Raw genomic sequence first — 25,867 nt, forward strand, 5'->3', positions numbered from 1 at the left:
ATTTGATTAAATAAGACTAGCCTATAATACAAGTGGAAAACAGCAATCCAGCAGGAAACAGAAACATGACAGCTTTGTTCAAAGAAAGAAAAAAAACAGCTAATTAACCAAACCACAGGCTATAAATACAAGACCAAATATGGAACTAAACCAGAAACAGCAGGAAATCAAAAGCATGGAAACCATTACAAACAGGAACTAGTCAAAACAGAAACAAAGGACAGAATAGAACAAGTAATAATAGTTTCATAACCAAAAAAAAAAAAAAAAAACTGTTGGCATGTGACATATAATAGTCACCTAAAGAAGATTGACTTATTATTCATTTGAATAAATGTAAATAAATAAATAGATTTAAATATAAGTAACCATAGGAAAATAACATTTACAAAATATAACTAAATACATTAAAATATAACAAAGATTATACTTTAAATAGACAAAAAAGGAAGAAAGACTTAGAAAGAATCGTTCAGTGCAATCAGACAGTGTTTAATCAGTTAAACAGATGTGTTTAGTGACCAGCAGGACACATTTAACATCCTGGAAGCTGACTCCAGCTGAACACTGTCTCACCATGCTTCAAACCAACCCTAGTCTGAGAGCGTTATACTCTATTCAACCATATCTGCCAGGTGCTTTGCTCCAAGGACATCATGGGATTTATATACAATTAAAAGTACCTTAAAATTGAAAAAACTGGAAGCCAGTGTAATGATTTAAGAGCTGATGTGATTAGTTGAGTTTTCCTGGTTTTGGTCAGGAGCCTGGCATCAGGGTTTTGTATTAGCTGTGACTGTCTTCTTGGGAAGGCCAGTAAGAAGCAGGCTAGTGTCATCTATCCTGCTGGTAATGAATGCATGAATAAGCTTCACTAGACCTTGCTCGGACACAAAGGCCCTGATCTGATTTGTGCTGTTTTATAGATGCTGATTTAATTTCTGATTTCAGATTTCTGATACAGCTTATGATGCTAAAATCACAGTCCAGGATGACAACACTAAACAATTAAACACATTTTTTAAGAAAGAAAGAAGTTGGAGTGTCCAGTCCACAGGACGTTTTGAGGTGTTGAACTGTTTCATGCTGAGTTTTACTGTCAAAGTTAGACTAATTTCAGAGCCACAACAGGATTCAATGATCGCCTTTGTAACGTCATCACTGAAACTGCAGCAGAAAACCGTTTACTAGGTCGCTAGTTTGAAGGGTAAATTAAGCTGTCCACAGTGGTTAGAGGTGTCTCTGTTACTGGCATTCTTGTTTTTGACATCTGAAAAGAAGTGTTTCCACCACATCACTTCTGCTTTTCTGCATTTTATTTTCATGCACTGCTTTTGTGTTTCTCCATGATGTCTTATACTTGCTTGTAATTTTACTTTAATTAATAAATACAACCACATTCTGGTTGCAACAGTCTGTTCTAACATGGTAAATCATATATAACTGTAAAACTATTATATTTTCTTAACCATATTATTCGCCTGCTTGTTGGACTGCTATACTCGTGGATGTACCCCAAGATCCAGACCTCTAAGTATTTGTGAGGTATATTATATAAAAAAAGTATAAAATATTAACTCTGCTTTGGTACAGCAAGCGTATTTCACAACACTCTCTCATGATCTGCCCCAGCGGTCTAACGTCTGAGAACAAACCACTCTTCTGAGGTCAAAGGAGCAGTTCACTTCCTGAACGAATGATGAGCACCGTTGACTTCGCACATACTGTCATTAAATGTCATTTTTAACACTCACCTAACCTATAACTCATGGGTTAAATATTTTTTTTTACCCCATAATAATAGACAAATAACTTCCCTCGAACTTTACTTTGAACTTGAGTACATATTGATTCTGTCCTCTTCATAGTTTACTCTGAGAACACACACACACACGCACACACACACGCACACACACACCACACACAACAATAGTGTTTAAAGCACTCTCTGCGGTTGCATTTGTGAAGCAACACCATCACCTAGTGGCTCTCTCTGAATATTAGCTCAGTATTCACTGACTTCACTGGTCCTGTATCTAATGGGTTTTACTTTCTGCTCAGTTGGACTTCACCAATGAGATGTTTCTTTTATATTGTGCTCCACTTGAGTCTTTGGTGGTCACAACATTTCCCCCTGACAACAGTCCTTTAGAGAAAGAAAATATACTTCCTAATGTATGAATGATCAATAGATTAAATTACATAACAGTAAAAAATTATACAGAGTCTGGAGCACAAAACTAGTCATTAAAAAAAATTGAGATTAATGCATTATCATCTAAAAGCTGAATAAATGATCTCTCCATTGATGTGTGGTTTGTTAGGAGGACGATATTTGTCTGAGATACAACTATTAGAAAATCTGGAATCTGAGGGAGCAAAAAAATCTAGATATTGAGAAAATCATCTTTAAAGTTGTTCAAATGAATTTCTTAGCAATGCATATTACTAATCAAAAATGAAGTCTTTATATATTTATGGTAGGAAATGTACAAAATATCTTCATGAACATGATCTTTAATTAATATCCTAATGATTTTTGGCATAAAAAAAAGGATGATTCTGACCCATACAATGTGTTGTTGTCTATTTCTAAAAATACACCCCAGAGACTCAAGACTGCTTTTGTGCTCCAGGGAAACATACAGTATATTACATAATATAAAATAATACATGAGGAATTGCTGCATTCATATATTGAAAAATATGTGACAATATATTTACTTATATATTACAATATGTAATTTTATATTCAGTAATACACATTATAATATATAGATGTACATGTGATAAAATATCACACTGCATGCAGTATATATTCACATATATGGAAATATATATCTTTAAGCTCAACAATCATTTATGATATACATGTTTTATATTTCAAAATACAGCAAGTGTACAGTAGCAAAAGCACACCTGCTCATGATAAAGCAGCGACTGTGCTGACAAGTGCAAAGCCATTGGTTTTTAAAATATATTAGCACATAATTATAATGTTGTTTGGCCAATCATCTTCCTGAACACAGACTCTACTCTTCTGAACAAACTTATACCAGAAAGAAACCCTTTTACATTTCAAAATAATACAACACGTAACAAGTAATAGATCACTTCCTATATTAATACTGATCAAAACACATGACATAACAATTTTACATCTACATAACATCTTTTCAATTTTAACATTTTTACTCTGCTTTAACATTCAGAAGAAAAGCATGCTGGGAATTATAGAATTCTGCTGTAACTCATTCTGTGAATGTATTAAAGGATCACTTTAAAATTAAAGGTCTTCGTTTCTAAATATATTTTTTACACATCATTATATAGCCATATATTTTCCAATGCATATTGGTGTATATTGAAAAATATAAGCAATAGTTTCCAGTACATGGAAATGTATTATGTTATACATCACATTAAATTTTGCAGTATATTCCCATATTTTTGTTCTGTGGGGTCTTAAATAAAATGCATGCAATTGTTTTGCCTTTCAGCACCTCCCATGTAGCTTCAACTATCATGGCCCTGGCATGAATCAACATATCCACATCAGATCAGCTCCACCAACCACAAACTAATATGTATGTTTTCCTCATAGTCCTTCACCACAAATGCATATGGACGATCAGTTCTCTCAGTCTCTCCACAGACACACTTTAGTTTTGCACATTTTGGTATTGGTAATTAGTAATTTTGGTAATTAGAGCCCTTGCACTTTCTGTCTTCCTGACAGCTTGGATCCTTGATATTGACGTTCTCATCGCCCACACCTATGGCACTGTCTCTCACTCTTTTCTCCCTCTTGTTCTGGGATTCTCATTTGATTCTGTCCCACTTTTTTTGTTGTAATCCCACAACACAACAGCTGAAAACTGCCATCTAGCACTGTGGTTCTTAAGTCTCCTCTTTGTGCAAGACAACATTTGACACCTAAGCTAATGTACATCTCTGGAACTTTCTACAATATTTGTAGTACAAATTAATGTTGGACAGAGAGGGGAGAGGAAGCGCAAATCGTCTGAGCCAGCGTCGCTGTGTAAAATGGCCACCAACCCCGCACCACGAGGCAAGATGGAAGCCAGCCCCACACCACAGCACAAGATGGCAGCCAGCTCAGTGCCACGAAACAATATGGCCGCCAGCCCAGCACCACAGCACAAGATGGCCGCCAAACCAGCGCCACGAGGCAGGATAGACGCCAGCACAGCGCCACATCACAAAGTGGGCCCCAGCCCAGCGCCACGGTGCAAGATGGCCGCCAGCTCAGGACCAACGCCCAAGAGACGTTTTTGGATTATTTCTCCATGCTGTCAAATATCCTAAAGATTCCCAAAACTGTTCACGTCACGTCTGCTGAGCCAGCACCACAGTATAAGATGGCCACCAACCCAGCGCCGCTGCGCAACATGGCCGTCAGCCCAGAGCCACTGCAGAGGATGGCAGTTACAATGGGTTTTCCTGAGTCGAGTCAGGTGCCCGTTGACTTTCCAGAGTTGAGTCAGGTTCCGGTTGACCCTCCAGAGTCGAGTCAGGTGTTCATGGACCCTCCAGAGTCAGGGTTAGTCACCGTTGACCTTCCAGAGTCAGGGCTAGTTCCTGTCGACCTTCCAGAGTTGAGTCAAATTCCAGTTGACTGTCCAGAGTCAAGTCAGGCTCCTGTTGACCATCCAGAGTCGAGTCACTTTCCAGTTGATTCCCCAGAGTTAAGTCAGATTCCTGTTGATCTTCCAGAGTCGAGTCAGGTGCCCATTGACTTTCCCGAGTTCAGTCAGGTTCCAGTTGACCCTCCAGAGTCGAGTCAGGTGCTCGTGGACCCTCCAAAGTCGAGTCAGGTGCTCATGGACCCTCCAGAGTCAGGGTTAGTCACGTCGACCTTTCGGAGTCAGGGTTAGTCACCATTGACATTCCAGAGTCAGGTTTAGGCACCGTTGACCTTCCAGAGTCAGGGTTAGTTCCTGTTGACCTTCCAGAGTTGAGTCATGTTCCAGTTGATTCCCCAGAATCAAGTCAGATTCCTGTTGACCTTCCAGAGTCAAGTCAGGTTCCGGTTGACCCTCCAGAGTCGAGTCAGGTGCTCGTGGATCTTCCAAAGTCGAGTCAGGTGCTCATGGACCCTCCAGAGTCAGGGTTAGTCACCGTTCGACCCTCCAGAGTCAGGGTTAGTCACCATCAACCTTCCAGAGTCAGGGTTAGTCACCATTGACCCTCCAGAGTCAGGGCTAGCTCCTGTTGACCTTCCAGAATCGAGTCAGGTGACCGCTGAATTTTCAGAGTTGAGTCAGGTTCCGGTTGACCCTCCAGAGTCTAGTCAGGTGCTCATGGACCCTCCAGAGTCAGGGTTAGTCACCGTTGACCTTCCAGAGTCAGGACTAGTCACCATGGACTTTCTAGAGACAAGGCTAGTCACTGTTGACCTTTCAGAGTCAAGTCACTGGTGACCTTTCAGAGTCAAGTCACTGGTGATCTTCAAGGACAGAGTCAAGTCACTGGTGATATTCAAGGACAGAGTCAAGTCACTGGTGATCTTCAAGGACAGAGTCAAGTCACTGGTGATCTTCAAGGACAGAGTCAAGTCACTGGTGATCTTCAAGGACTGAGTCAAGTCACTGGTGATCTTCAAGGACTGAGTCAAGTCACCGGTGATCTTCAAGGACTGAGTCAAGTCACCAGTGATCTTCAAGGACTGAGTCAAGTCACCGGGGATCTTCATGAACAAATGCAAGTCACCAATAATCTTCATGAGCAGAGTCAAGTCAGCACCAATCCTCTGGAATCCAGTATAAACACCATGGGATTACCAGAGTTTCGTCCTCCCGTTGGTCTGGCCGCACGGATGTGGTGGTCTTCTGCTCCGCCCTGGGGGGCTTCCGCCTTGACCACAAGGATGTGGTGGTCTTCTGCTCTGCCCTGGGGGACTCCGGCCTCAACCACAAGGAGGTGGTGGTCTTCTGTTCTGCCCTGGGGGGCCATCTGTCCCGACCACACGGCTGTGGTGGTCTTCTGCTCCGCCCTGGGGGGCTTCTGTCCTGACCACATGGTTATGGTGGTCTTCTGCTCCCTCCTGGGGGACTCCGGCCTCGACCACGATGAAGTGGTGGTCTTCTGCTCCACCCTGGCGGGCTTCCGCCCTGACCACATGGTTGTGGTGGTCTTCTGCTCCGCCCTGGTGGGCATCACGTGATATCCTTCATGGACTTATGTTTTTGTGCTTTTATTTTCTTTAGTTTTTTCTGTCTGTTTCCTCCTTTGGACCTGGCCCTCCGTCCCTCCCCCTGATCCTCCACCAGTCCACCTCCTTCCTGGGTTTCTAGTCTGTGTCTGTCATTCCGTTTCCCTCTAGAACCTGACCCTCCGTCCCTCCACCTTATCCTCCGCCGGTCCACCACCCTCCTGGACTCCTTGTTTTGTGTTGCACTTCTCTTGTCTCTGTCTCCCCATTTTATCTGGTTGTCTTGTCTCTGTTTCCCCATTCTACCTGGTCCTCCTGTCTCTGTGTACCATGTTATCTGGCCCTCCGTCCCTCCCCCTAGTCCTCCGCCACTCCACCTCCCTCCTAGTTTCTTTGTCTGTTGGTTTTCCCTTGGTTTCGGGTGGAGCATCTGGCAGCTGTTCCGTGGAGGAGGGGATAATCTCACGCTGTCAGTCTCTGTTTCCCTGGGTGGCCACTAGTGAGCTCACTTCCCCTTAGGCACTTCACCATAGGCACTATAATTCCTCTAGTCTGGTCCTGTCTTCACAGTAATTGCACTCCAGTTAATTGCACCAGGTGCAGGCAATCTATTGTCATTAGTCTCCTTATAAATACCTGTCTTTCCCTGTTATTTGTATGGAGTCCTTACCCTTCGATGTTCCAGTCTTCTCGTTCCCCGAGATTCTCCATTCCTCACATTCTGAGTTCCCGTTCTGTTCCATTCCCTTTTCCTGTTTCCTTCTTTGTTTTTTTTATTTTGTTTGTTTGGACTGCATTTCTGGTTTTGACCCTGCCTTGTCTGACAACGAATTTGGATTATCCTATTAAAGCATACCTGCGATTGGATCTCTCGTCTCCCTGTGTTTTCACTGGTCGTCGAAACGTTACACTTCCTTGTCTGCTTTTGCTTTGTCCATTAGTGATTTGGCAATTTGCACTGCCTTCTCACTGAGCCCATTGCTCTGTGGGTAATGTGGGCTGCTGGTGACGTGCACAAAGTCCCAAGTATGAGTAAAGGTTTCAAACTCTTTTGAGCTGAATTGAGGCCCACTGTCTGAAATAACCTTTTCAGGGATCCCATGTGCTGCAAATACTTTTTTCAGTTTCAGGATCACTGCAGCAACTGTGGTGCTCTTGAGCTTCTCCAAATCAAAGTAACGGCTGTAGTAATCTACCACAACTATGTAGTCATCACTATTCCAAGTGAATAAATCAGTACCGACAGTGTATTGGTATTGGATGAGAAATGAGTGGCTCTTTTGCATTTGACACATGACGCTCAAGGCAGATGGAGCACTTTTCAATCATGCTGGCAATCTGTTTGGACATGCCAGACCAAAAGAGAATGTCTCTAGTGCGTTGCTTGGATTTCTTGATTCTCATGTGGCCTGCATGAATGCGTTTAAGCATCTCTTCTCTCAGCAGCCTGGGAATTATGATCTTTTCTCCATTGAAGACCATACCGCCCATATCTGATAACCCATCTCCAGTGATTCTAGTATTCTAGTATGGCTATAGGGCATCTCTTTCTTTCAGCAGGCCATCCTTCTTCGATCACTCTCTTAAGTGTGGACATTTGGACATCCCTGTCTGCTTCCTTTTGAATTTTGATAAAAAAAAAAAAAAAAAAAAAAAAATTGCTAAGCTTTTCATCACTGACAGTGAGAGCACTAAGAACAGTATGTACTTGAATGTCCATCTCCTCAGTAAGGCTGTGATCAGTGCAAGGCATTGATTTTCTTGAAAGTGTGTCAGCAACTGGAATATTTTTCCCAGGAATGTGTACAATGGTGAAACAGTACTTTTGTAATTGCCAGATCATCCTTTGCAGTCTTGGTGGTGCTGCAGCTAGTAGCTTTCTGATGATCGCTTGCAGGGGTTTATGATCGGATTCCACTTTTATGTGACGTCCATAAACATGTTAATGAAATCTCTTGTAGTCCTGGAGGATAGCCAGGAGCACTTTATCGATCTGAGCGCAGTTTATTTCTGTGTCTGTGAGTGACTTTGAGGCATATGCAAGTGGTTTACCTTCCTGCAGCAACACTGCACCTAATCCATACTTGGAGGCATCCACCTGCAGTGTTAGGTCTTTGCTTTTATCGAAGAATGCCAACACAGGTCCTGGCTCCCTGGTAATGATGTCTTTCATCTTTTGGAAAGCTTCGTCATGTTGTTTGTCCTATACAAACTCATTGTCATGCCGCAGTAGCTATCTCAGAGGTGCATTTACATCTGAGAGACTTGGAGCAAATTTTGAAAGGTAATTAACCATACCAAGAATTGTTTCAAGCTCAGCAAGATTCTTAGGTGGTGACATTTCTTTTATGGCCTCCACCTTGCGAGGGTCTGGTTTGATTCCATCTTTGGAAAGATGGTGGCCGAAGTAGCTGACTTCCGGAATGCAAACCATTCTTTTCTCAGGATTAAGGCGCACTCCATTTTCTCGAAACCGTTCCAGCATTCTCCTGAGATTGTGGTCGTGTTCTTCCTTTGTCTTTACGTAGACCAAGATATCATCCACAATGGTTACAACTCCAGGTAGACCTTCATAAATCTCATCCATTTTCTGCTGGAAAATATCTTGTGCTGAGATGATGCCAAAAGGTAGGCGGCGAAATCGGTATCTACCGAAGATTGTATTCAAGGTGGTCAATTTTGGTGTGATGTCATCTCATGTAGGCAGAGGATAGTGTGGACACTTTATTAAGATCCCGTGGGTCCAGACATACTCTCAGCTTACCATTTCTGGGCTTCTCGACAACGTAAAGGGCATTTACCCAATCTGTTGGCTCTGTCTCTTTCACAATTACACCTTGCTCCTTCATGGAGTCCAACTCTTCTTTCAGCCAGTATCGTAGGGTGAAAGGGACTCTCCTTGGTGGGTGGATGACTGGCGTGGCTGTTGGGTCCGGCTGAATGTTGCATTCTCCAGGAAACAGACCAATGCCTGTAAACACATCAGCAAATTCATCCACTTTCCACATTTAGCACACTGCTTTCCTTTTGCTGGACATGTCTCTTTTCTTTTGTGCTCTTTTCCGCAGTTTCCACATGTATGGAGGCGTTCTGTATGCACACTGTTTGTTTTTTCGCTTTTCTGAAAGCTCTGACGCATTTTTGCATGCTTTCCTATTGTGTGCACTTGTTGCTCCTGATTTGCATTTGTGCTGCAGATGGCCATACTTCTCATCTGAGTCTGTGCAACCTCATGCGATCTGGCAATGTCGATCGCTTTTTCTATTCTCGATTAGAGCTTAGATCGGGCCCAACAAATGAAGCCCGACCCTACCCGAGCCCAAGCACGTTGTGTCCAAGCCCGGCCCGGCCTGACACGTTCACTGTAATTATGAGCCCGAGCCCGATTTAAACCCGACCATTTTTAATATATGGGCCGTTATAACCAATTTTTTTTTTACCGCAGGTGCTGCTGTGCTACGGGGGAGCTGTATATTATATATATATATATATATATATATATATAGATGCGTGCCGCATTTAATGCACAAGACAAAGCCAACACATATGTTGTCACTCCCCACGACTAGTTTAAAATGTTTCCATGCCTTCGATTTTCCTCCAAATTTGCTCAAAGTTAATTCTCCTGTTTTTTTTTCTTTGCTTCTTCAAGCTCCATGTTGCACTTAATCTACTGAATAGTAGGCTACAGCGCGCACAGCAGGTGTGATGCGTCACGCATGCGAGACTGCGAGTGGACGAGATGCTGCGCATGACACGTGACGTGCTTTGCTCGGGCAGAGAATCTAAGCTCTAGTCTCGATTCAACACCGTTATTGAGCAGTTTTTTTTTTCGAACGTGTGGGGAATAAATGACATGGTCTCTCACCATCTCATCTGGATTGGTGTAGCCACAGTCTTTAACTAGCAGTCTGAGTTCGGTGCGAACTAATCGAATGTTTCCATGACACACTGTGTTTTTTTATTGAACTTGTATCTGGCAAAAATTGGGTTTGCCTTTGGTATTACGTAAGCTTCAAATTTGTCAGAATAAATTTTCAGCAACTTAACTTCATCATCGGTGAGAGTTCATGTGTTATAAATATCCTGTCCTTTCTCCCCAACCCATAGAAGCAGGTAGCTGCACTTCTCTGTCTCCTCTTTGCGGCGAAACGGTCCTGAAAACATCAGCTCAACGTGCTGCTTAAACTTTTAGATTCTGTGATTCCCAAGCCATTTGTGGTGCAGGCACTCCGGCAGCATCCATGTTCGCGATTTACACCATGTATTATTTTTTATAAATGATGACAGGACTCCTCTTCGAACTTCTACACATGTGGTCTCCTGTTTTTACTTCCTTTCCTTCCGCTGCATACATTGCATCACCTCCCATTCACTCACTGCCCCCTAGTGCCTATATGCAAGAACTATGTAACCCATCAGAATTACAAATATATATTCAACAACTTGAATATTACAAAGGTAAAAAAAAGAAATAAAAAATCCAAAAATATAAATAATAAAAAATATTTCCATATAATGCACATTATTGTTTCTCCTCTATGCCCTGCCTTCTTAAACACATAGAATTTTTTACAAAGCTCATCGGTATTAGTGATGTGTCGTTCGTTAACGAATCGTTCTTTTTGAACGAATCTTTTAGGTGAACGAATCGTTCTCGTTCACGCAATCCACTGACTCATATTTCTCGTTCACTGAAGTTCCTCCCTCCACAGCAGCGCAGCGCTATTAGCAGCTCATGCGCAGCTCGGTGAACCAGTTAACAACCATTTCATCCTGTCAAAGAATTACCCAACCTCGAGCCAACAGCCTTCAAGTATGAGATGTGACAGAGCATGTGATTTGTTGAATGTAGTGAATGAATACGCCCTTCAATGAACGAGTTTCATATGAGTCTGAACGAGATCTAAAGATCTTATCGTTCATAAGCGAAATGACTGAACTCATATACATGTCGTTCGTGAATGAATTGAATGATTTAGTACATCTCGTTTGTGAATGAAATGACTGAACTGGCACACATGTCATTCGTGAATGAGTTGAATGAATGGATACATGTGGTTCGTGAATGAAATGAACTGGTATAGCTTATCTCGTTCGTGAACAAAATGAATGAGAGTAAACCGGGTTAATCCGCCATTTAGCATGTCAATCTCACAAAATGCAAAGCGCAGTTACAGGTTCTGTGCACATATGCTCGTTCTGATATTTAGCATACAGAACTCCACGTTTAATCCCCAATTTAAGAATGTGAATATACAATATACAAACTGTCTGACCAAACAATTAAAATACTAATCAGGCAAGAAAGCCTCGTGCTTTGTTTATCTGAACAACTTAATTAGACTTTATGTATTGAAAGCGATTATGCACACATTTGAATAAAGTCAGATCAGTGAATACGTTCATTGACTTAAGACATAACACATAATACACACTTTTTTTGCCACATGCTGGCATATTTTGTGTAATACGAAGAAATGATCACTGAAAAAATCAGTGAACGATTCTGAACGAATCATTTTGGTGACCGATTCTCAACGAATCATTTTGGTGAACGATTCTGAACGAATCATTTTGGTGAACGCACTGAAAATGAAAGAATCGCTTGAAAGAATCATAATTTCCACCACTAATCGGTATGAAAAAGCGAGATGTGCTCTGATTGGCCAGCTATCCAATGCGCTGTGATTGGCTGAATACCTCAAGCTTGTGATGGAAATGTTACACCCCTTAAAGTTCATGTTTTTCGTGTTTTTTTGAAGCGTTGATTGTGTTTACAGTGTGCCATATAACATGTGTTCATGTTTCATGTGTAAAAAAAAACCAGTATTTTTCACACAATGCTGCCCTCCTGGAAACGCGATTGGGCTAGTTTTGGACTAGTTTTGAGAAGCAAGTGGGCAGGATTTGTTTTGAAAACCTGGCAATCCTGATCTGAACTCACATGCTGGAGATGTACTTCTAATCACGAGCATCTTAACTGATGAGATGTGCATGAAAATCGCATTCAATTTTTTTGCACAGCCCTAACATCTAGTTAACAAAGCTAAACAGCATTGCCCTTTGTGTAATAAGTTACAGAAACTGTTAAACTCACCAACCTAAATAATAAAATACACTTACCGGTTGTGGTCCATAAACAACGCCTTCTCCAGACAAAGAGGGAACTGCTCCATCTTGCAAGAATAATCTTTGTGCGAATCCGGCATTAAACTGATTGTGATTGAGGAAGCTGTCCTCAGCTAAATGTGCTGCACATAGTTTTACATGTTGATTATAATTTTCGGGAACCGAAATAAATTGTAACCATTGATCTCTAAGTACAGCGTCCCTGGGAAGGCCAAACAAAGGTGATTGGACTCAGAGATGAAAATAACAGCGTTTTGACGACATGGCGACAAAAACAAACGCAACTCCTCCTCTTCTCCGTCGGAGCGCAAAAAGACCACTCCCCCCTTTTTTGTGTATTCCTGTGGGCGGAGGTTAGTCAAAAAACTGTTTTAGTGACATCATTACAGCAGGAAATAGAGGGATGTAATCCAAACGGGTCGTTCGATGTAGGCGATGTAGTGATTTTCAGTGTTGGGCAGTAGCGTCGCTACAAGCAGCAACACTACTAGTTTAACTACATTTCTCAGTAGCGTGGTCGCAGCTTCGCTGCTTTCTGAATTAAATAGCCTTTTAGTAGCGAAGCTCTTTTTTTTTTTTACCAAGTAGTGCGGTAGCTTCCACACAAGCTACACTTTTTGGCAAGCATTTCTGAAGCTCAAATTCAAATCGTAAAATACAACTGCTAAAATCACTGATCCTGGATCAGTTAAGTGACGCGACAGCGTCACTTCATCTTGTTCATGTTTACGGTGGATAGCAAATAAAGAGCTTTATGATGCATTACCGCCACCTTCTGCTCCGGACAGTACCATTCCTTGGCCAGTCACGCAAAAAATTACTTGATTAAATGATGGCAGAGGGTGATTTCGGAGAACAGCTGATCCCAAGGAGCGAGTCGTTGTGGCCGTACCTCGACAAGTACATGACACTGAACGAGATAACAGAGAGAATTTCAGATGCTTATTGTGCAACCCCAAATTGAACCTGCTATCAACTTCGAAGACATCAAACACAAATTTGAGGACACATATTCAGGTGATTCCCAAATATACAACCATCACAATCCAGTCTTCAAACACAAACTAAGCACGTTCTAGCTTTCTTTTTTTCTATCTTTTTTTAAGATCACATTTCAAATATATTGTAAACAAAGGGGAAAATAGCACATGCCCTTGTGCTAAATTAAGAAATTGTGAATTTAAAACCCCCATTAAAGTTTGATTTAAATAATTTATATGATTATATTATTTCATTATAATTTAAATATAATCAAGATTATATTTTCACATAATGTTCTTTAGGATGATTTAATGTAGAAAACTGTAAATCAGAAAATAAATAAATTTAGCTGGGTTTCCAAAGACATTCACATTGTAAATTTTGTAATCTGGGACAGGTTGTGCTGAAATCTGTGACATAATTATTTTGTCTTAGAAATAGTTTAATTATAGCAACTATTAATAGTTTTATAGGCACATTTTCTGAATCAAAGGGGTTAAATGTGCAAATACGTATGAAGATAGTATTGCAACATAAGATGTACAACTACATCTCAAACATAATTCAACTATTTTTAGCATTCAATTATAAAAAAAATCACAAAATAACATGAAACCTTATTTAAAATGTAAAAAATTATCAGGGTCGAGCCTGGCCATATCCAAGTGGTAATCTTGTACATTCACTCACTCACTCACTCACTCACTCACTCACGCACACACACACACACACACACACACACACACACACACACACACACACACACACACACACAGTGTTATTTTTTTTCTTTGTTGTTTGGAGGTCTTAATTGTTTTGCTATTGTAGTTTGAGTTGAGTTTGAATTAACTTTGTCACATACTTGTGCGTACATTATTAAGGCGATTACATGTATTTTGATTGTTTTTGTTGCCGAATTGATAAAGAACACAATAAACAGTTGAACTAAACAATTACACCTGCCTAACTGTTTGACTGAAAGTTTTGAGCACTGAGATAAAAAATTTTTTTTTTAAAAGTAGCTTAAATGTAGCAAGCTACTTTTGATGTAGCTAAGCTTGCTACATTTCCCAGGGGGATAGCTTCAGTGTAGTGAAGCTTCATTTACTGTAGAGTAACTGGTAGCTTAGCTCACTACTATTTTCCAAGTAGCTTGCCCAACACTGGTGATTTTGTTCTGATTTGATTTGATTGTATTCTGTTAAATAAAATATCTCGCTTGTCATTGAACTTTGAGCTTTAGAATTTTACAGATATTATTTATACTCTAACAACAACATTACACACTAACTAAAGTTTAAAACATGGGATCATGAAGAACGGGATCTTTAACACATCCTATCATCGGTTCTCTTTTAGCACTCCAGACAATGTACTATTAGTAACTGAATAACTCAGGATATTGGTTAAATAGAACGATTTGTTCATGATCCGGACATCAGACAAGACAAAACCAATAAAAGCCAAAACAAACGAGGCATTTGTTGCATCCAGTGAGGACATAATTACTGATTATAATGACTTAAAAGTGTATCGCACTGCATAAAAATAAAACCATGTTTGGATTTGTGATCTGAGAAACAACAAACAAGCCTACTCTACCCTGCTCAAAACACGTTTGCATCATCAGTGGCAAATTATTTAAATATAAATAATGTACAGGCTGTGAGTCAGAAGCACCAGGCTGTCCTTACAACATTTGAACTGCCCCACTTTATAGAAACATCCTTTGTGCCACAGATGCATTGCAGGCTATTGGTTCAGGAAAGAGTCCTCATCCTCAATTAAATGCGCTGCAAACATTTTAATATTTGGGTTGAACTTTTCTGGAACCACGTTGAAATACAACTTAACCACTGATTTCTAGTTGTGTCCTCTTTTCACAACGAAACACAAAGTGACTCCACAACATGGCAGCTGCGGCAACAGAGAGAATAAAAGTTAATCCTTTCTTTGCGTGAACATCTGGTTGGAAATATGCAAATCTTCTCACATGGTGATGTAGAGATGTAGGGGCATGTTAGAATGAGCCATATTAGGAGGGTGTGGTTGTCCATTCACTTTTATAAAGAATATCTCTTTGTATTTGAAACTTCAGTCTTTGCAACTTTACTGATCTTCTTTATGCACCAAGATGGTCTACTACTTCCAGTTAGAACTTGAAGTGCAGATCGATGCACACTCTGATGGCTGATATTGCCCACAACACATTGTCTGGTGGACTAGGATTTGATTAGAACTACAAACACGCATAAAAAGTGTTAAAATCTACAAACATGGCGGAAACAAGTGACCAACGGACAGGTCAAGAAAAAGATTTGAGTGATAAATAATCAATGTCTAACCTGATGAAAAATATAATGTTATTTATTTTATATTTCATCTGCAGCAACTCTTTAACATTTTATAATGATACATTTGGTCTTTAACTTTTAAATGCATCATTATGCAAACACATGAGCAGAGTTCTCACACAATAGAGCCGTGACTAGCAGATCAACATGACTCTTCATTTCTCTCTTCCTGCTGGGAAGAACACCACTCAGTAAACCGACACCATTTCAAGGCATAAGCTTGCCTGTTAGTGTAACGATTCGTGGATCAGTGAAACACAGGGAGAACGAGAGATCCAATCGCAAGGTATGCTTTAATAGGGGTATCCAAAATCAAGGTCAAAAACAAGCCAGGGTCGAAACCAGAATGCAGTCCAAACAAAACAAACAAACAAACAAGAAAGGAATAGGAAAGGGAATGGGAACTCAGAATGTGAGGATTCTCGGAGGGCGACAAGACTGGACATACAAAGGGTAAGGACTCCATACAAACAACAGGGAAAGACAGGTATTTATAAGGAGGCTAATGACAATAGATTTCCTGCACCTGGTGCAATTAACTGGAGTGCAATTACTGTGAAGACAGGACCAGACTAGAGGAATTATAGTGCCTATGGTGAAGTGCCTAAGGGGAAGTGAGCTCACTAGTGGACACCCAGGGAAACAGAGACTAGACAGAGTGACAGTTAGAGGGAGCTCTGGCTCGAGTGATAAGTCCTCCTCGTCCCAGGAGCCACTCCTGGAGGATCCAGAAGTCTGGATGTAGGTGCCAGATGGTGTTCCTTCCCTGAGAAAGAAGGTCCTTCCTCTGGGGAATTCACCAGGGAAGGGCTGTCATGAAGAGACCTGGGAACCAGGTCTGGGTGGGCCAGCCAAGTGAGAGCACGTCGGCAGTCAATGACTTTGGAAAAGGCACAGGGAGACAGGGACAGCCCAAAGGGCTTGTACTGGTATGCCCGAACATTTAAAGCAAACTGAAAATATAGTCTGTGTAGTGAGGACAGAAGGGGCAGTGATTTCGCTTCTAGCAGTGAAAGGAGCTTTCCACAATTTTGTGATCTCATCAAGCACCTCAAGATGCACCACCAGGCAGAACGTGACTAACTAGTCACAGGCGGTAAACAGTGGAGCGCGTGAAGGACAGATGAGGCATAAACACTGTTCAAGGTCACCTTTTCAATCACCTTTATTTATATAGTGCTTTAAACAAAATACATTGCGTCAAAGCACTGAACAACATTCATTTGGAAAACAGTGCATCAATAATGCAAAATGACAGTTAAAGGCAGTTCATCATTGAATTCAGTTATGTCATCTCTGTTCAGTTAAATAGTGTCTGTGCATTTATTTGCAATCAAGTCAATGATATCGCTGTAGATGAAGTGACCCCAACTAAGCAAGCCAGAGGTCCCCATTAATTCAATGTGTATATATTTTAAAAGCATTGAATCATTAAAGAAATCATGATTCATTCAATTCTTAGCATTTTAAATCAATTACTGTACAAGATCGGCAATTAATGATTCAAAAATCATGTTTCAAAATCGATGCATTGCATCGTCAGAGTTTGAAATCAATGCACTGATAAAATGAATGTGTCACAGTTCAGGAGGCTTCTTCGGCTTCCCTGTTGTCTATGTCCTGTCATTTTCTGCAGCTTGTGACCTGGACAATCAGCGTCACATCCCTGACAGAATCTACTGACCATTATGGACTCAGCAGAGGAGATCGACATTCTCTGAATCCTCAGGCAGCAAGGCACACTGTTGGGTAGACAGCAGGAGGAGATCACTGCTTCTCGTCATGCTTTTTCAGAGCTGTCACTGCAATTGACCCAACTCACATAATGGTCAGATTATTCCTCCTGGAACTCCTGTTGTACAACCCCCATCCGAACCAGAGACAGTTGCTTCCCATCATGCCGAACCTTGTCTCAATCCACCTGCTCCATACTCCAGTGAGCCCAACTCATGCCATTCATTTCTGTCACAATGTTCGCTGACCTTTTCACTCAAGCCCTCTTGTTTTCCCACTGAGCAAGCTAAAGTGGCATTCACCATCACGCTTTTAATCGGACAATAATAATAACTAAAATAAAACAAGCAATTTTAAAACTTAAAACTTTGAAAATGAAAATTGACTTATTTAAAAGGAATTTAAAAACAGAAATAGAAAATTATTTTACATAAAAAACAGTGAAAATGTAAAATACAGTGCAATCAGTTCGGAAATTGCACAGTGCTCATTCAATGTAACAACAGAAAAACAGATAACAACATACCCTAATCAGAAGCCATGGATGAACAAGGAGGTGCGACTTCTGCTGAAAGCCCGCAACACTGCCTTCAGGTCAGATGACGCTCAGGCCTACAGCAAATCCAGGGCTAACCTGAAAAGGGGCATCAAAAAGGCCAAGTACTGCTACAAGCTGAAGGTAGAGGAACACTTTTCCAACTCTGACCCCCGACGCATGTGGCAGGGCATCCAGATCATTAGTGACTACAAGTCTAGCAACTCCACTCCAACGGTCATGGACGTCTCCTTCCTTAACGAGCTAAATGACTTTTATGCTCGCTTCAACAGCGACAGCAAGGAGACGGCCACCAAAATCTCAGCCTCTTCAGACCACCAACCTCTCAAACTCACCTCCACAGATGTCCACACTGCACTGAGCCGGATCAACGCACTCAAGGCTGCTGGCCCGGATGGCATTCCTGGACGTGTGCTTAGGGCATGTGCAGAGCAGCTTGCAGGGGTCTTCACAGACATTTTCAACCTGTCCCTCACCCAAGCAACTGTGCCTACATGTTTTAAGTCCACATCCATTGTGCCAGTACCGAAACACTCCTCCCCAACGTGCCTTAATGACTATCGCCCCGTAGCACACACACACATCATTATGATGTGCTTCGAGCGACTGGTCCTAGCACACCTCAAAGACTGCCTCTCACCCACACTGGACCCACACCAATTTGCCTACCGCAGAAATAGGAGCACAGAGGATGCAGTATGCACAGTGCTGCACTCTGCACTCACACACCTGGACCATAACAACACGTATGTTAGGATGTTGTTTGTTGACTTCAGTTCAGCATTTAACACCGTCATTCCCTCCAACCTGACCACAAAACTTGGAGACCTGGACATTAACACCTCCCTCTGCAACTGGATAATGGACTTTCTGACCAACAGGCCTCAGCATGTTCGGTCAGGCCACACCCACTCCACCACCATCACACTTAACACTGGCGTACCACAGGGCTGTGTGCTGAGCCCATTCCTCTACTCCCTTTACACCCACGACTGCAAGCCTGTGCATGGATCCAACTCCATCATTAAGTTTGCAGATGACACCACGGTGATTGGCCTCATCAGTGACAACGATGAGACTGCCTACAGGGAAGAGATACAGCACCTGGCCACATGGTGCGCTGACAATAACCTGCTCCTTAACACCAATAAGACCAAGGAGCTCATTGTGGACTTCAGGAAGAAGAATGGAAGCACTCATGACCCCATCCACATTAACGGGCTGGCTGTTGAACGTGTCTCCAGCTTCAAGTTCCTGGGAACCACCATCTCGGAGGAACTGTCCTGGGCCACAAACACCTCCAGCCTGGTCAAGAAGGCTCACCAGCGCCTTTTCTTCCTCAGGACACTGAAGAAGAACCAGCTGTCTTCAACCATCCTGGTGAACTTTTACCGGTGTGCGATCGAGAGCATCCTGACCAGTTGCATCACAGTCTGGTATGGGAACTGCTCAGTGGCTGACCGCAAGGCACTGCAGAGGGTGGTGAAAACTGCCCAACGAATCACAGGGACACCACTTCCTGCTCTTGAGGACATCCAGAGGAAACGCTGTCTACGTCGAGCTCGCAGCATTCTCAAGGACTCCTCTCACCCTGACCACGAACTGTTTAACCTCCTCCCCTCCGGGAGGCGTTTCAGGACCCTCCGGACAAGGACCACAAGATTCAGGAACAGCTTTTTCCCTAAAGCTGTCTCCTTGCTGAACTCTGCCCTCTGACACCCCTCAACACCCCCCCACACCACACATAGACTCCTCCCCCTCTTCAACACTCTGATTTATTTATTTACTCACAACAAGCAAAAAGTAACTTGTTATTACTTGCACTACTGCCTGTTCATCCAGGAACACTGTATAATCCATTTGAACATTGAAATATTTTTTCTATGCACTTTACTGTCCGTTGCAATACTGTAAATTAGTTTCATAGTTCTGCCAATAGTGTACATACACTTTTACATAGCCCATCTGTATAGTATGTTCATAGTACACCTATCTGTATATCGTGCTTATAGTATTTAATATCTGTAAATTATGTCCATAATACTTACCTGTATAGTTATTGTACATATTATAGACCTTTATTCTGTACTTACTGCTTATTGCACTTCTGGTTAGATGCTAACTGCATTTCGTTGCCTTGTACCTTACATGTGCAGTGACAATAAAGTTGAATCTAATCTAATCTAATCAATAAATATGCAGCTAAAATGTGGCGGCCTCGTGTCCAGTGAAGGGTGGATTGACTGGACTCTTAATTCGGTTCTGGCATGGAGCTCTTTTTGTTTATCTCAATGTGTGGGTCCTGCGGTTTCCCCTGTTATATCTTGTTCTGTCTTACAGGAGGAGCTGGTGAGCCTGGCGAATGTACCGGAGGCTTACCATGACTTGAGAGCGGTGGTTTTTAGTAAGTCCCAAGCTTCATCTCTTCCTCCGCACTGCCCATTCGACTGTGCAATAGATCTGTTGCCTGGTACTTCTCCACCTAGGGGGCACCTTTACTCTCTTTCCAGGCCTGAGAGAGAGGCCATGGAGAACTACATCAATGATTCTCAGCTAGCTGGCATCATCCGGTCCTCTTTCTCTCTGGCTGGGGTGGGGTTCTTCTTCATGGGGAAGAAGGATGGATCACTCCATCCCTGTATAGATTATCGGGGGTTGAATGACATCACAGCCAAGAATCATTATCTTTTTGGAATTGATGTCATCGGCCTTCGAGCTCTTGCAGGGGTCGACCATCTTTACGAAGTTGGACCTTCGCAATGCTTATCACCTAGTTCGGATTAGGTAGGGGGAAGAATGGAAGACTGCCTTTAACACCCCACAGGACACTTTGAGTATTTGGTCATGCCCTTTGGACTTGCTAACTCCCCGGCGGTCTTCCAGGCACTCATCAATGATGTGCTTAGAAACATGGTCGACCGGTTTGTATTTGTTTATCTCGACGACATCCTGATCTTCTCCCAGAACGAGTGATACCATGTTCAACAAGTCCGGTGAGTGCTCCAGCGGCTGCTTGGGAATCGTTTATTTGCCAAGGACGAAAAGTGCAAGTTTCACGCACGGTTGGTTCCGTTCCTGGGATTTATTCTTTCACCCGAAGGAATCCGAATGGGTCCCGCCAAGGTAAAAGCAGTTGCTGATTGGCCTAATCCAGAAAGTCACAGAGCGGTCCAGCAATTTCTGGGGTTTGCCAATTTTTAACGGCGGTTCATTCTGAATTTCAGCCAGGTCGCCCATTCTTGCTACTCCCGATCCGTCTCATCAGTTCGTTGTGGAGGTGGGTGCATCAGAGGTAGGAGCGGGGGCAATTTTGTCTCAGAGGTCATTTTCGGATGAGTACATCCCTGCACATTTTATTCTCATCGTTTAACCCCCTCAGAATGGAATTACGAAATCGGAAATAGGGAGTTACTGGCTGTTAAGTTGGCACTGGAGGAGTGGCGCCACTGGTTAGAGGGCGTGGATGTCCCTTTTATAATTTGGACCGATCATAAGAACTAGGAATACATCCGCAGCGCTAAACGACTTAATTCCCGACAGGCTCGCTGGGCACTATTCTTTGGTCGGTTCAATTTTAACATCTCCTACTGTTCGGGGTCCAAGAATGGTAAGCCTGATGCACTTTCGTGGATCTTTGAGGCTGGTTGTGGGTTGTCTGTGTCCTGTCATTTTCTGCAGCTTGTGACCTAAGCAATCAGCGCTGATACATCGGGGCTGGTGTGTGCAGATCACGAGCTGATTGCCCTCACCTGTCGCTTGCTCCCATTCTCCCTTTTATTCTCTGCTGTGTCTGTCCCTTGTTGTCAGTAGATTTCGTGTTGTCATTGTGATTGTGCGTGTTTGTTTCCTTTCCTTCTTTTGCTGCTGTGGCCTGGACGCCTAGACAAGGAGTCTTTCTGTTGGCCGTGTGACTGAGATCCTCTGTCTCGTTTCCACGTCCCGTTGGGCATTGCATCTGATGTGGTTTCCACAGCCTGTGTCTGCAGGTGTCTGTTCGTTTGTGTGTCATTACATGTTGGATTATAACTGGATTTTCCATTGTGCCTAATAAACTGTTGCAACAATTCTCTGCGTTTAAGTTCTCTCTCTTCACATCCCTGACAGAATTAATCATTACACCCCTAGTATATTTGTATTATTACATTTTGGCTATTGCTAAACTTATAGATTTTTATTTTATGGCAAAAATCATTACGATATTAAGTAAAGATCATGTAAATATTTTGTACATTTCCTACCGTAGATATATCAAAACTATTTTTATTAGTAATATGCATTGCTAAGAACTTAATTTGGCCAACTTTAAAGGCGATTTTCTCAATATTTTGCCAAATAATGTCAGTAACACATTAGAATAGGTAACACTTATTAGTTGCTTATTTGCATGCATATTACTAGTGCTAATTAAGAACATATTAATGCCTTATTACCCATGACCTTATTCTACATCCCTACTTACCCAATACCTAAACCTAACAACTACCTTACTAACTATTAAATTTATTGAAATACGTTGTAGTTAATAGTTAACAAGTGTTACCTATTCTAAAGTGTTACCATAATGTCCTATCCTAATAAACCATACATCAATGGAAAGCTTATTTATTCTGCTTTCAGATGATGCATAAATCTAAATTTCAAAAAGTTGACCCTTAGGATTGGTTTTGTGGTCCAGGTTCATACATATTGCACAAAACAATAGTAGAGTTTATAAGCCGACATTTGGATGGGTTGAATAACAATTAAAAAGTAATTTGTTTAACCAAATAAATGCATGTACAAAGTTAAACTAATATACATGATTTCTAACATGTTACAATCTGCTAGTGGGCCGTGTTGTAACAAAAATAAGATGATGTTAAGACATCAACTTTCAGAGTTTAGGAGTAAGTGTACAGAACAACCTGATTACATAGAACATACAATGAGCCCCTCAACACCCCGTTATGTTATCATGTTAATGCTGGGACACTGTGCATTAGCAAAACATAATCACGTTAAGTACAGTTGAATATTATTATAGAAAAAGATATTGCAAAATGTGGGGAAAAGAGGATCCAAAGTCAAATATTTCTTGTATAATATGTAAAAAAAAAAAGATGTCATCAGCGAAATTAGCATTTGTCTTGAAAACATGATAAAGAAAAAAAATCTAATATGAAATATTTTAAATAATCATATAATAATTATCATAATCAAACACATCAATAATCATCTCAACTGTAGTGATGGCCCTGAATATCTGTATTAAGAGAGGTAAAATAAATCTGTTTATAGTCTTCTGCAGACTTGGTTATTAATAAAGAAGGCTGTTTGCAATAAAAACCACTCTAAATACACAATGAGTTCATAGCTTTATTCTGGGATCTCTGACATGTAGCAGGTTTCACTTCACTTCCCTCAAGCTCACTCACTAAAGTCTGGTTATTAAACACAGTAGAACATTATAAATGACAAACCGAGACTGTACAGTGACTCCTCAAAAGGTTTTCACGGAGCTGTCCTTTAAAAACATTATGTTTTATCCAAGATTTACAACAATCATTTATTTAGAAAAAGGAAAAACAAAATAACAAGAGCAACAACACAGCCCCAACACACACTAAACACACCTGTCACTCATGTTGATGAGAAGGATGTCTGCGCAAGCTTAAAAAAGGGACACATTTTTATGTAAATCACGGCTAAACCTTAATGTTAATAATATCGGTAAGTATGATGTAAAATAAACAAACAAAAGAAGAATCAGAATAAGCCCAAGCTGAAACGTGATCTGGAATCATATTTCCCATAGACTCCAGCAGGTGGAGCAGCAGCTCCTGTCTGCGACGCGCTGGAATGACGGAGAACTGGAGCGAGTCCACAGGTCTGAGGAAGCTGGATCGGGTCAGCACACTGGACTCCCCATGAGCCTCTCCTGACGCAGAGAGATCAGTCTGTTCAACCACAAGCTCTCTGCCTCCTCTTTATCCATGAAGAGCTGCAGGAGAGCGAGAGAGACGCTTTACTTCAGTTCCAGAGAACTTCACTTCAGTGTCCATCACAGAGCATCACAGGAATGAACATTTTGCTTTAATGTATTGTATTTTTTTTATTAATTTTTTGGTAACACTTTCAGTTAGGAAACATATTCACTATTAACAAGATGCTTAATAGCATGCATATTATTAACATACTTATACAACACACAGCTTATACTGCACAACTATATTATATATTTTTATATTTTTTATTTGTTAATTCTTATTGCCTACCAGCATCTATGGCTATTTTAATGGCAATATCAATATTTACAACAACAACTGACAACAAACTCCCATCAAAATAACAACAGTATCACTTTAGTTTAAGAATCACTTTTCACTATTAACTAGCTGCTCATTAGCATTCATTACTATTATATTGGCTGTTTATTAGCACTTATAAAGCACATATTAATGCCTTATTCAGCTTGAGCATATTTTAGATCCCTTAATGCACTCCAAACATACTGACATACATACAACTGACTATTGATAAGCAGCAAATTAAGAGTTTGAGGCAAAAGCCATAGTTAATGCACACACAAACACACACACACACACACACTGAAGTGATTGCAGGGAAAGTTGTTAGACTGATTTCTTCATTAGGCAGAACAACAGAAAATACACTTTTGCCAGTGCTGTTCTGATTAGTTGGGATGATGCATATTTGCTCTAAAATCGCTTGATCAAATGATTTCTCTTTCTTTACTACATGATGAAATCAGTTCACTTCAGTTTACTTCACTATGATTCTTAGCTATTTAAGAGAATACACTGAAGACAAATGTAATGATTGAAGTGTACGGAGGATCTTGTTTTTTTAAGAACCTTATATTGGATTAGAAATACAAAAAAATACACGGGATATTATTACAGTGAAGCGTGTGATGGCCTTCTGTGCAGTACAAGTGAACGCTACGGAGTCCTCCTACAGAGAGTGAAGTGAGCTGTTATTGAGATCAGATCATCTGTGACTGTCTGCATGAGCGCCATTTCACGTTCCCTCCTCGTTCACTCCACTGGAGGAAGCCCGGATTTGGCCTGATGCTATAGATCTGAAACGCAAGTAAACCTTTTGAAACAAATCTTTCCTATTGGTTTCTAATGGATTCCAAGCCTGCGCTCTAATTGTCTGGGTTGGCTTAATATAGGACAATCACAGCTGCGATTAGATTTGGAGCAAGTGTAAATGGTATTGCATCATAAACACATCAGACAGGGTAATACACGCGGTTGATTCGGATGTCAGCGTAAAGGGAGAATTTGAGTGATTCCCACATTAGTTGTGCTTATGAGTTCCTTAAGTTTGGAAGTTCCGGATTCTTCTCCAACACTCATCACTCATTTCCTTCATCCAAAAAACACGAGAGGCACCAAATCAAATCTAGGCTTTGGAAAGACTGATCGCTTCCATCGCGCCGCGTGCGTATTATAAGCGTGTCATTTACATCGGGTTAGGGTCCGCCCGTAGCGTTCATTCAGGCTCTGTTTTCCTGGGAAACACGTGCACATGTAGCACTAATAGACTGAGGGTGTATGTCGCCCGCTTCCTCATGCCTTTTCCTTTCGTAGGCGATTCAGCGACACGACAACCAGCCTCCTCTGACTCCTAACGCACCTAGCGAAGCGCGGGTAACGAGTTTGAAATTACAGTAGATACAGTAAGTGGTGGTGGCTAAATGATTGAATCATTACTGGTGATCAGGGCTCTCTCGCCTTGGGCATATTGCTGCAATAGATCAGCCTGTCGAGCTCATCTGCATCAGTCACACCTAACCCAGTTTGCCGAGCGAGAGAGATGGAGCGCGCTTTCGTAGGAAATTCTGTCTGCCAATATTACTGAGGCTGCATAAGAAGGGCCCTGAGTGGGTTGTCAAGAAGTGCAGCTTCAGAAATAGGCAATTTCTAC

At 41.5% G+C, this 25,867-nt stretch overlaps 1 protein-coding gene across 2 annotated transcripts in view; it reads left to right on the forward strand.

Annotated features, from left to right (window-relative positions):
- Positions 1 to 25,867, forward strand: part of LOC113115415 (tyrosine-protein kinase receptor UFO-like) — a 1,029,470-nt gene that overhangs the window by 811,468 nt on the left and 192,135 nt on the right. The gene's annotated exons all lie outside the window — the stretch shown is intronic.

This window comes from Carassius auratus, chromosome 15, assembly GCF_003368295.1.
Source record: "Carassius auratus strain Wakin chromosome 15, ASM336829v1, whole genome shotgun sequence".
Classification (NCBI taxonomy): Eukaryota; Metazoa; Chordata; class Actinopteri; order Cypriniformes; family Cyprinidae; genus Carassius; species Carassius auratus.